Raw genomic sequence first — 13,454 nt, 5'->3', positions numbered from 1 at the left:
AGGCCAAAACTTTGAAAAGTAGCTCTTTGATGTTTACTAAGCTGCCTGCACTCACTTTTCTTGAGCAGTGATACTGGCAGGCCAGTGCAGTTTAACTTTGTCCACACAAAACCTATCACATGCAAATGATACTGCCAAGAAAGTGTATGTGCAATCTTATGTGTTGACAAAGTGGGACTGGCTTGTGATGCCTTAGATCAAGAGCCAAAAAAAGACTCACCAGACAAATTTAGTATAGAGATAAGATAGAGAGCAGTCCTTTAATTTGAAGGCCTTCAATCATGGGAGTATAGCATGGTGCATGCATAAGAGTCCAGGGATTCCAAAATTTATGGTATTGTCCATCCAATCCCAGAATTATCCACTCCCCAGATCCTCCCCCAACATGCCCCTCAAAACTGAGTTGGGGACCTTAAGACCCCTGTCCTCCCTCATCTTTCTCTTCTTCATGGCATGTACAGTCTTTTGGAGCTCCTCCAAGGTTAAGGGCTTGAAGGTAGCTTTGTCTATGGTGGATCTTGTTGTTCAGCCTAGGGTGCAAATGTTCTTAAACAGAATGAAGACCTTCCTTGAGAGAAGTCTAAACAAGCTAAATAATTTAGAAAATTCCATATGAAAGAGGGAGAAAGGATTTAGCATATGCTAACTACTGTTCTAAAGTGTGACAAATTATACAGCTACGCTAAAATCTACATTTACCACATAACTACTTCTAAAATTTACAAAAAGCTAAAAATCCTAAAAATCCAGAGGCATCACTTGATATCCTTTCAAAATGTAATCCAGAATGACACTTGATCAAGATAAGTTCTTTGTCTTGAGAGTTCTTTTTTTTTTGTGGTTTTATGTATTTCTAATGGCAAGGAGTTTTTAGTAGCACAGCTTTGAAAACATTTAATCTCAAGGGGATTTTATTAGAAGCTGCACGCAGGCAGTGAAGCCATCACAATGATGTCTGACTCCTTTCTAAAATAAAAAATGGAAAAAAAAATGAAAAAAAAAATGAAAAAAAATGAAAAAAAGGTTTAGGGGGTCCAATGTGACAAAAAAAGGCAAAAAAACTAATAAAAAAGATTTTTTTTTCTTACACCTTGGGAGTAGGAAATAGACCAGACACTCTGTATAGCCAAAGGCAGAGGAAATATAACAGCAAAAGACCAGGATAGCAGAAAAGTGAAATTAATTCTTTACACCCCTGTTTCATCTTGAAAGACCTTGGTTTCTGCTCTAGAACCCTTTTTTTATTTTTATTTTTTTTCTGTTTTGTTTGTTTGTTTGTGTTTTTGGTTTTGTTTATGTGTTTGTTTGTTTTGTGCAGATGTATTGGGGTATCAAATGGTTTCAAACTGAATTGATATAAAAACCAGCATCAAATAAGTCATGAAAATATGTAGTAAAAAATCATGCAAATTTGGTAAGAGTTTAAGGAAGCTCAAAACCCAAATAGCTGAGCTAGTAAGCTCTAATATGTAGTCTCACGATTAAAGCTGCATTAGTGTCACAGAATTAGAATATGATTAGTGCAATGCCAGTTTTTGAGGAAGGTTCCAGGAGATGTCATGATAAGGACAGACTAATTGTATGAAACACATTGCTGGGCACTCTTCTGAAAAAAAACCCTATTATTCATATGAATAAATAGTAGACATTAAGGAAGAGTTAAGCAGATTTGGTTTAAAAACCTACTGTAGTTCTTTGAAGAAGACTGTAAGCACATGCACAAGGGATGAGCATGTCAAGTTGATATGCTCTGCTTGGATTTCTGAAAGTTGTTTGACAAAGTCCCTTCTCAAAGGGTCTTAGAGCAATTCAGCTGTTGTGGCATAAAGGGGAAGGCCATCGCATTTTTAAATAACTTACTCAGAAGATGGAAAGCAGAGAGTTGGAATAAATGGTCAGTATTCTCAAGGGGATAAGGTTGGCAGTAGAGTTTCACAGTATGTGCACTGGGTCAACTTTGTCCATAAATGGTCAGGGAAAACGGATGAACGGGAAGGGGACAAAGTTACTGTCGATAGTAATGAAGGTAATAAAATGGCAAATTATGTTTCCAAATGACAAACAGAGGAGGACAAACAGTATGTAGGGAATTATTAGGAAAAAAAAGGGCAGATCATTGTCACATGAGTTTATAAAGATGTAGCACATCTGTACCTTGAAAACTCTCCATGGTATTTGTTTCCCCTTCTAAGAAGTGGGAAAATAAATGAAAATAACTATACAAAGAATCTACAAAAGACCCAAAGGTGTGGAATTGCTTCTGTAAGGGAAGTGATAAGAATTGTGGAAGGATCTTCCTTTGGAAGAGGAAGAAAAAGGGTAACTAAGGATATTTTAAAACAAATACATCAAATCATAAGTGGAATGGTGGCTAACATAGATGCATTATGATTTGGGAGTTTCTTTGGCTTATTTTTTGTACAAGAACCTGCCAAAATCGGTGATTTTATCATGCACTAGATCTAAAACAATTAGAAAGAGGTGGTTCTCCTCAGAGTACATAGTTAATCTGTGGAGATACACATGTTTGACTCAAGGGAAAACTGGAAAAGTTTGTCAAACAGAAATTATTAATTCATTATTAATAGAGGGACATCCTATTTATTCATGAATTACCTAACTGCAATTTTTTTGGACACAACAACATCCTGAACTAGAGTGGTATATGTTGCTCTCAAATTTGTTAGATTCCTTGATTCTGGAGAGTAGCTGAACAATACAGTTTCAAATACAATAGGGAGGACAATTGATTTAGTCTCTTTTGGAAATATTTTGTGACAGAACATCTAACATATTCAAGAAGGTCATACTTGAGGAATTTCTCCCTTTTTGCTTATCATATTGTTTAAAAATAGAGGAACCAGTTGATTAAGTTTAATGTGATGGTTAATTAGTGTTTTGGTAAAGTTAGTCTCTCAGTAAAACAATAGACATTGCAGGGAAATTCCCTTTGAAGTTTGGGAAGAGAAGTAGTACAAGACCCAGGTGAAGCCTTTAAAAGACATTAATAGAGTTTATCATGTAAACAGAAAAAAGTAAAAACAAATCAAACCAAACAAAAACCACTTAGGGGAGCTTAGAGGACAAGAAGCTTCCCGAAAGCCAGGAAAGAGCAGCACTAGCAGTGCAGCTTGCTTCCATGCTGTCTATTCAATTCCTAAAGGCATGGTGCTATGTAATTTGCAATTAATCTACCTAAAAATTATAAATGGAACACATTAGACATCCACTGGGACTGCTGAGAGAGGAGTCTGGCCCAGTCATCGTAGTTATCCATGCAAACAACAGCTGTCATACAAGATTAGATTACTTGTCAGAAGGGTCTGATGAATTACCATCTGACTATAGCTCCATATTTGCATCTTACCCAGAGCACTGTTTACCTATGCATAAATACTGGAAGCATACTATTCACTGTACATGAAATGTACAGGTATGAATGGAATCATTATCAAATAATTATATGTTAAAATATTAAATATTGTTTTAAATTTGAAATAAGTTGCTGTTTGGTCACACGCAAAAATAGCTTCTCAATGAACATTTGGATTACTCAATTACCACTTGCAAATTTATAGTTAGTCCTGGTCGGAAAATAGACTATAACTCCTCTTCACTTTTTTAAAAGAAAAACTTTCTGATATTTACAATTTATTGACACAAGTATTTGGAGATTTTCCTCAAAACATGAGAAAAAAAAATTTGTTATTATTTTAATAATAAATATTAAAGTGAAAATGGACTGAGTGGCATTTTTAGCTCTAAAAATTTTCACTGCCGTTTTTGAATGTCACTGCTTACTGCTTATTTCCTGTGAACAAGCATTCATTCAGTCAGTGTCAATTCTTCTATAACAACAGAATAAGAATTTGCAATGGAGAAAAATGTGAACCAGATAGGAAGGACATGGCCTAGTTTTGCTAAAATCAGCATACCTGTCAAATGTGTGTGTCTGTACCTGTCAAATACCTGCGTGTGTGTCCGCGTCTGTGTGCATCTGATTTCAAGATAATTAACGGAAACTTATGTTTTCCTGATTCTGAACAACATTAAAAGCATTAAAAGCAAGATTTATAGCTTACCGGCATTACAGGACCATTTTCTTGGGATATAGTGGACCCTGCAACATAATTAAGCTCCCCGTATTTTTTTTATGGAAATGGCATTTGTATGAACAAATTGAAGAATTATTTGTTATCTGATCTCTTTGTACATCCAGGTTCCTAATCTGAGTGTACAGACATTTGACCACGGACACCAATATCTACTCCGCCAGATTCATGGATTTAATATATTTGCATGCAGCTTTGCAGTACAGCAGAAAGACATTTGTCTTGTGATTGAATCTACTCATATATGTCTCTTGAATGATTAAGGCGGTCACACAGTTGACTCTGTGATGTAAGTGCCTAGGGAAAGTATTAACAGAGAAAGACCATTTGGAGAAATATATTCATCCCTTTTTAAAGCGATAGGAATGGTTGTGACTTAGAACACTTTTGCTATAACTCAGATGAGGAAGTCTGCCTGTACCTGTCATGGTGTAACATCTTGTTCTCTGAATGCCAGACTTCTGGATGGGCTCTTCCCAATATCTCTGGAGGATGGCATTTCAAAGCATAGGATTTCCTTCTCCAGGGAAGTTCTGATGCCACAAGAAAGACTCAGAAAAAAAAAAAAAAGACAAATTGAACTTTTCCACAGAAAGAAACTATTCTGGCTTGCCTTTTCAGAAAACAGGACTGAGCAACACATAAAAAATACAGTCTCAATAGTTAGCAGACCCTTGACTGAACATGTCCCCCAGGGACTCTACGAGTATAAAACTGACGTCAGAGTGTGGGGTGGGGTGGTGGAAAGCCCTGACAGGACATCTCAAATTCCAGCTTTCAGGACTGCAAACTGTTTTCTCCCTCCTGCAAAATCAGTCATCTGAAATAAACACCTCAGGTAGAGATGGAGGATCCTGGGGCTCTTGACTTTGGGAGCTTGAATTCCCTGGAGACCCCAGCTGCGAGCTCATCTGCATGGCCAGGCTTCTGTGCAGCCCTAAGGACCCAAACGTTGAGATGGCAGAAAGCAGACAGGCATCTTTTGGAAGTTTGTTGAAAATGAAGTGACTCTGTGAAAACTTCTGGGTCCAGTGTTTCTATATTTTTCAGTGAAAAACTGTTCACCTGGAAATTTCTTGACCAGCTTTTCCTGGAGGCTGTAGTTTGGGTGAATTAGACACATACTATGAGAATGACAACGGATCATAGGGCTGAAATGGGGAAAGGAAAACTGCTGATGGGAGAACAGCTGAACAAAGAATTCAAATAATGTTTTCCATGTTTTTCTTTTGTTTGTAATGTTGTAGTTTATGTCCTCTTTTGTATTTTCAGACATGCAACTCTAAATCATAGCTCATGGTTGCAAGGCAGACAAGCAACATGAGTGATACTATAGATCACAGCTAATTTTGTGATTTTTTTGTTTTTTTGGTCAGGCAAGATTTTGGGCTGGATAGCACAAATTTACAGAATATCATTTGCTATTTTTACTTTTTAAAAAAAATGGTTTAGAGGAAAATGTATTTCCAAAGCAATACCAATTGCAATCAGATGTTTATGTATAGAAGTAGAAGCATGAGTATGAAGAGCATAACGGAAAACATTGTTAGAGGGCTGCTTGGAGAACCAGCCATATAATGCCTTTGGGGATTTATGGCAGAACTTTCTTTGAAAACATGGGCAGTATTCAGATGGGCTGAATACTTTCTCAACCACATGGTAGGAGTCACAGACACTCAGAAAAAATAAAAAAAAAAGAGAAATCTGGGTATCTGGGCAGACACCTCTATCTGAAAATTAGTGGTTAGGTAAGTTGTCTACTTAAAAGCTCAAGTTTTGAATCCGTGCACACTAATTACATCAATTTTGAAGGAGAAATAACTTTAAAGTGTCTTGCTTGGAAAAGATTTAGAGTAGTTGATAGAGTAATTACCATAAAATGGCTAATCTATTGCAGGTGTGCATATACTCGAGCATATTTAGTTTATTCAGCAGAGTTCATCCAGCTTATAAACTGGGTTGGTTCAAAGCTTGCAGGCTCCAGCTCTAACAGGGGTTAACAGCATGGGTTTTATTATGAGTTTTCTTGACAGCAGATAGGTAAAAATAAAACTTCAAAATCATTTTCCTTTGTTGGGAGAACCCCCTAAAGGAATTCAGAGGAAACGGTGTTGTCTGTCTGACACAGTTACAGTCAGCCAGCAATCGTGTCTCAGCAAGTAGTACTGCAGTCACTCTGTAATTTATGTGCTTCATGCCTTGAGGGCTATAAAATAATCTGTATGATATACAGCAATAGGTGAGTTGTTAAACAAAAGGATTGAATGTATGTAGGGGTTCACATGGATTGTGTGTCACCTATGCAGCACCTATGTAACAGGAAATGTAGAGCAGTTGCTCCTCTAAGGAGAGGTGTGAAATTTTTTTCCTAAAATCTTCTGCATTATCTATGTTTAGAAAATATATTGCTATACAGAGTCTGCACTGATTTAAAACAGGGCTAAGTTCCAATCAATAGTATACAAGTAAAGTGTTATCTGAGTTAAATCTCTTGGTGTCATTTGACCTACATATTGTAACATATTTCAGGGCTGAAAGGAAATGACCTGACTGTTAAAGGCATTATGGCTGGCAGAGTAACCAACCCAAGTTCCACCACAAGTCCATGAAATGGTGGCATGGGCATCGTGACAGAAATTCCTAGAAATGTTGAACATGCTGTGGGGCTGGGCACACTTGGATATCAGCAGATAGACTGAGGAGAAGGGGTTAGGAGACTGCCTTTCTTCTCTGCAACACGTAGCTCTGATCACTTTCGCAATCTCTGTATAAAGACCAGGCCAAACTTAGCCCAGTCTCCAGAGAAGCTAAATGTCAGCAGGTACTGAGCAGGTACTTGGTCTCCAGTTCCCATGATTTAGACCTAGGTGAGATTAGGAAGGCATGAGGCCAGCTGATCAGTGCACACCCTGATCTCAGCTCTTATGCACAACATGACTCATATGCATAATATGCATTGAATTCAAGCTACAGCTAAAAAAATGTATGGAAATATGATGGATGCAAGGTCCAGTGTCCTAAACCCAGCATTTACCTTGGTAGTGAAATATAACCTGGGCTGACTGGTGCTGTCTTCAGCAGCCTCTGGTGGTCAGGCTCCTGCAAGAGCTCAATTTACTCTGAAGCTGCTCTTTTCTCAGTAGAGCCTTCGAGAAGGGAAGACAGCAGCAGTGCCTTTTCCTCAGTAGACAATTCATTAGAGGGATGACTCTAAGCAACAAGAAAAACAAAAAAACATGCTGCTTTTTATGTGTCAGAATTCTCCCCAGATACTGGAAAGGATTGCTCCACTGCATCATACTGCATTCTGCACCATTATAAAGGGCTTATTTGTATTTGTCAATGTCTTTTGTGCAGTGACGGGTTCCTCTGAAAATTCATAACTACAAAGTGTTTCTGTAGGCTGATTTTTACAAAACATAGTTTTGAAAAGTATAGGCTCAACTACACTAAAAAAAAATGAAAGTATTTTTAGTTGACTAATAATGCCACACAAATATTACATACGGATAGAGTCTGGACTGTGTAAAACTTTTGAGAATATTCATGCCAAAAGCAAAACACTCATACAGAGATATATAGAACTTATATAGAATATATAGGTGCTTCATAGATTGTCTGTGTGTGTATGTTTGCCCATGTGTTTCCTATTTCTCCTCATTAGTTTTCCTTGATTTAATGCTCACTCTTCTCCCATGGCTTCTACTGAATATATGAATAGCCATTGAAGGTACAAAATATTTTCTCTTGTTCACACAAGACTAGCCAAAAGACATAAGAATTCATGTCTGACTAACAGTTCGTTCTCATTTGCTTCACCCCATGCCTAAAGTTCTCTCTAGAGGCCAGACTGGAGGTCTTCTCACTTACTTGTAGAAGTTTACAGAGAAGTACACCTATCCACCTGTAGCTGGTTGCTGGTAAAGTCATCTAGCTTTACTCCAAACAAAGTCCATTAGGGGAACATTCTCCTGCGTTGAATTAACTTTACAGAAGCCACAGTAAAGTCCTGAATGAGTGTGACCTTATAACACCTCTGGTGTGCAGAGAGATTTCTTCTTAGCTAACCTGTTTATCTTCACATGGTGCCAGGTGCTCAGCCAGACCAACTGTAATTTAGCATAGCTGGGATACACACTCCCAATATTTTTTAGCTAATTACCTGCTTGTAATATGAGAGACATCTTTTGATTCTCCTTACCTGTGATTTTTTTAGAAGTAAAATTTGCAACTTTAAAAATCAAAAATACAAGATTTTTAGAGGAGGGATATAAAATATCCAGTTCCTTACCATTTTCATCCTTGTGAAAACTGAATGCTTAGGAATTTTGAAAATCTATCCACTTAGTTACCTATATATAAGCAGCTAAAATTTTTCATCCTTATTAAGAAAGAGAAAGATCCACTTAAGTTCACTAGTTGATGTTATAGAGAGACTTGTCTTGAATGGCCTCTCATACTTATTTGAACAGGAAAGATTTTCATTTTAACTGAGTTGTATTGACATTTGCTTTCCTGTCAATAAGATCACAGAAAAGAAATGTATTTTAGAGCCACTGGGAGGAAACCTGGTAGAAACCTTCTAAGTTTTCTAGATTTCAGCCACTGTTCTAGTTAAGTCCGCTGAGATAGAAAAATCAGGAAATAAAAAAAAGTCAGCTATATTTTTGGCAGATAAATAACATCTGCATCTTGTTTAGCAATGATAATAACAATAGACATGAGACACTTGAAAAGTTCTTCCAGTTTGAAAATTCCAAATTAAAACTTTTAGATGCTTCCAAAAGGAAAATATTTTTAATCCCCTTGGTTTTCTTTCCCAGAACTTTTCTTCAAATATAACAAATGTTAACCTTTTGCATAATTTTCCATGACAGCTTGAACTACCTTCCATGAACGTCAGTTACACACAACACTTTCATAAATGTTACCTATTTAATGAAGTTCTGGGTATAGAAACCCTAAGATTTTAAAGCAAAGTGTATGAAATTGTCACTGGAGATCATGTTTTTAGAGGGGAAGTATATTTGGGATGAGCGTGTAAGGAAACAAATTATAACAGAGAAACAATAAAAAGAAAGTTCAACAGTGGCAGGCTAGAATGCGAGAAGCAGAAAGAAACCGTCAGATGCAGGAGCTGAGACTTGTTTTGAAAAAAGTGCTTTCTGGCAAATCTTGTTCCTATGAGTGAACCTGCCAAACCTTTAAGCAGGTTAAAGCAGTTTTGCAGTGCTCAAAGATTTGCACTGAATGCTTGAACTGTCTTCTAACAACCACATTTGAAAGACCATAATTTCAAAGAAAATCTGTACGTAGAGTTAATAATATAAAGTCTTTAGCGTTACTGGGCTGGATTTTTTCTTTTGAAAATTAATATTATGATAGTTTTGCTTTGAAAATTAATATTGTGATAGTTTAAATCAACAAAGGAGGTCTTGCTCTCACTGTTCCAGGAAGCTGTGAAGAGATTGGTTTCTATCATTAGGGTATTGTTTATGACGATGTAATTTAAAATGATCTGTTAATGCCCTAGGGTTAATATCCAGTCTGGATGAATACAACATTTTGAGGAGTCATGGTTAACTTCAGCCTCAAATCAGAGCCAGGACATAATGCTGTGGTACAACCTCATTGCTGTCTTCGCCTAAATGTCTTTGGTGGGATCCTGAGGCAAGAGATCAAAGGAATCAGGAACCATGTCCTTGTCTGCCAAGGGCTATGGAAGGAATTGGACCATTTTTCTGCACTGACACCAAATGTAAAGAGGTGGATTTGAAATACAATGTGGTAATTTTCAGCCTAAAATCAGCAAACCCAGTAGTAAAGGTAGAGCAAGTAAAAGTGTTCTGAGCAGAAGGTGCAGGACTTCTGGCTGAACAAACTCTGTAGGAACCCACAACTAGCCTTAATTTCTGAATATGTAAGCCAGGATTTGTCTCCTCATAGTTTTCTTTTTCCAGGCATCGATCATTAATAATGGATCTTTGAAGAATACTTTGACAGTTGTATTACACAGGTTCCATGTATTATGTAAAGTACAAATAAGGCTTTTTCATGAATGATACCTTTTAAAAGAGCAAGAACTCCCTACTTTAGTTTATTATGAAATAGATTCCTCTACGAGGAAACAGTGCTAGTTTAGAACTAATGCTAAAGCTTATTGATTTTGTCTTCAAATACTCCCAGGAACATTGATATTTTTGGGGTAAAACAAATTCTAAAGTATTTTCTACTTTCTGTTGTTGTCTTTGTAATTGACATTGTGTCATTCTCTCTTCTGCTTAGCCTCCAACATTCTTTACTTCAGGCTGCCTGAAGTGTATAAGAAGTCCCTTTTGACCTTGGACATATTTTCACTTTATGTGAAATGCAAATTGCCACTTTCAATCTCAGAGGGAAATATGCTTTTATGAGTACCTATTGTAGGCCTTGATTCTTCTTTTGGCATATCATCTGGAAAATGTCATACAAAATGTTTTGAGCTAAATGTGGAGCATCTGCAGCTTTGAAACAAGAGGTGGATGTGTGGGTTATAAAATAAAAAACAGTTACCAATGATATGCAAATTGAAAATTCTTCTAGCTTCCTTTGAATTTTGGTAAAACACTTGAGCACTTGTCTGAAGCCTCTTCAAATGTATTCAAATGCTTTCAACCCACAACAGCAATGTTGTGATGGTTTTATATAGATTGTGGATAATGGGCTACTCCACAGGTAATCTAAATGAAGTAACAAATCAAGGTAAATGAAATATAGTTCTTAATCACCAGAGGCTCTTCAGGAGATCTTCAGGATGTTTTGAGACCATACTGCTTTTTTTCTATATATATTGGGGAAATATCCCGCAGAAAATCTGTGAAAAATACATCCCCATTATATGCTCGAACTCCTATTCGGATGATGTATGGTGAGAATATGAATACAGCATCATATTGAAGGTGAATATCCTTGTTTGCACAGCTTCTTAAATGTATCTGAGCTGATGCTGACACTTAGGAACCAACTGTCTCAACACTATTTCACCTTGTCATGACATCAGCCTAGAAATATCTATTATTATTTCAAAAAGTCAAAGTTTAACACTCCTAAGCCGTGTCTCATCTGTTCAAGTGTTTGTGTATTCTTTGTTTTTTGCTTTAACTCAAAGGTATTTTCCTCTTTTCCTGCTATTTTTGTTTTGTCCACAAACTGTTTTGAGAAAACTATGTCCTTCTGCTGGGTGTTGTGCTTTGAAATGTTTCAATAGCTATTCAGTTATCCAGCAATGCATAGACACTCAAATTCTTATGAATTAAATAATGGATAGAAAGACTACATGAATGGACAAAGAGCAGAAATATAATTTGAAACAAAGGTCAGATATTAAATGAAGCAAGTCTAGAGGATGTAGATGAATTGTATGGATGTCTTTACAAATATGTGCATAGTACTATTTCTGCCCTTTTCCCCTTTAAAGCCACTTGTTATTGAAGAAAGTTACCTTTCATTCAGGTTTTCCTGCTACACTGGGAACAGGGGAAGACATTCTTAAAATATTCAACAAAATGCATAACCACTTGAGCTGCATTACCCACTGCATGCTTGCTTTGACTTCATCACTATTGAAGGGAAAAACATTTTCTTTTCCAATTGTAATTTTATAAGAAAGCTAATTGGTTTTGCCCTATAAGGAAAAGAAGATATCAAATTATTTCTTTCCCTGTGGAAAAAATTAAAGTTAATTATAAATCTGATATTGTCACTCAGATAAAGATAAAACTAAAGCAGAAGATAAAACTAAATCTGACATCTGGGTGACTGCTTTCCTGTCACACATGAAAGCAAGTGAGAGAGAGAAAGGGCTGTCTGTTTGCTCAGCAGTAGTCCATTTGAGAAGACAAAAGAAGAACTCAGCTTCAGCAAAGGTATGTCAAAGAGCAGTGCCAGGAGGCATTTTCAAGCATCCCAGACAAAAGAAAAGGGAGACCTCAAACTGATGTAGAAAACATTGCCATAGCACAATGAGTACAGTTGAATTGGTACTAGAGAAAGGTACCTTCAGGCCTCAGTTACTCGAAAGGTCTGAGTTACAAGAAAGGTTCTCTACTGGGAACAAAATCATGGCTTATCAATATTTCAGTATCAGTGTTACAAACAGGGCTTTCCATTCACTATATTTTCAATTTTTGCTACTCTCAAATGAAGATTTCTTCTAGTATTAACCCTAGCTGAGCAATCCAGCTGCAGGTCAAAACATATATAGCAGCGCCTCCACCTCCCACAGTACACTTCATTTTTGACTCAGATATGTGAATGAATGGGAATGTCTTTATTTTTTGGTTAATACGTAGTCTACTAACCATGAAAACAACTGCAGCAAAAATTAATTCTTCTTTTTATACCAAACAGGATTTTAGAAGAACACACCTCTGAGGTTTAAACACAGAAAAGTGCAAAATTTTTTTAGTGCTTCCATAAAAGGTAAATATTTAGGGAATTAATGTATTTTATTTAAACTAATTTTTTTAAAGCATAAACAAAATAGGTAATACCATGCAACAGAGTAATCTGTGCTTATCCGGGAAATGTTGGTGCCTTGCTTTTGTGATTTGCTTGAAGAGATTACTTAGAGCAATATACATTGCTTAGAGCTTGAAAGAGAATGGAAGAGTCATCTAGGGGGAAACTGCCCTGAGGAAAGATTTTGAAAACCTGTCTCAGTCTGAGCAACTCTGAAAGGAAAGGCAAAAAAATGGGCCCACAAAATGTTTTTGAATCTGGAAATGTAGTTACCTTTAACAAAGTTACTTACAAGTCTTGTAGATATCTAAGAATCAGAGAAATTTTGAAGGTTGTCAGTTGAAAATAAGTTGTGGAAAATGTGTATTCAGGGAATGTGTATGCATGGAAGCACTGAATATACGTTTATACTGTAAAATTACTTTCATGTGTGGAAGACCTTTGCTTTCCTTAGGGAAACAAATATACTTTTATACAAGACAATAGAAATTAAAGGTGAAAAATACTTCATTAGATCATTTTCTCTATGCTTTTCCAGTGATGACAATGACTAGTCTTTCAACTTTGCGCCTTATATCATCACACAAACTTTGAAATTAGGTTTCCCCCAAAGGCACTACCAGAATTTTTTTATTTTATTTTTTCATACATTTCTAAAGCAGCCATCACTAACGTCTTCACACAAAAACATATCCAACATAGGTAAACTCTCAAAATGGTAATAGAGCTCAGTAATCTTCTCTGTACATAACAGTCTCTTCATAAAAAATGTCAGGTATTGAATGGAGTCCAGAGACCTCAATGCTTGTTAAGAAAATGTTATGTTGGAAGATAGAAGTTATA

The 13,454-nt window shown here is 36.5% G+C and overlaps 1 long non-coding RNA gene across 1 annotated transcript in view; it reads right to left on the bottom strand.

Moving 5' to 3' along the window:
* Window positions 1-12,996, bottom strand: part of LOC108496160 — a 25,967-nt gene extending 12,971 nt beyond the window's left edge. Inside the window, exons 1-3 of the long non-coding RNA XR_001874356.1 lie at window positions 12,904-12,996; window positions 7,147-7,322; window positions 4,534-4,663 (exon numbers count right to left, since the gene is read on the bottom strand). This is a non-coding gene — a long non-coding RNA (uncharacterized LOC108496160). The remainder of the gene's footprint in view (window positions 1-4,533; window positions 4,664-7,146; window positions 7,323-12,903) is intronic.
* Between the last annotated feature and the right edge of the window lie 458 nt (window positions 12,997-13,454).

The sequence above is a fragment of the Lepidothrix coronata genome, unplaced genomic scaffold (genome assembly GCF_001604755.1).
Source record: "Lepidothrix coronata isolate B3197 unplaced genomic scaffold, Lepidothrix_coronata-1.0 Scaffold37, whole genome shotgun sequence".
Taxonomy (NCBI): Eukaryota; Metazoa; Chordata; class Aves; order Passeriformes; family Pipridae; genus Lepidothrix; species Lepidothrix coronata.
Note: the sequence above shows the minus strand (reverse complement) of the source record. Positions and strands in the feature narration are given on the sequence as shown.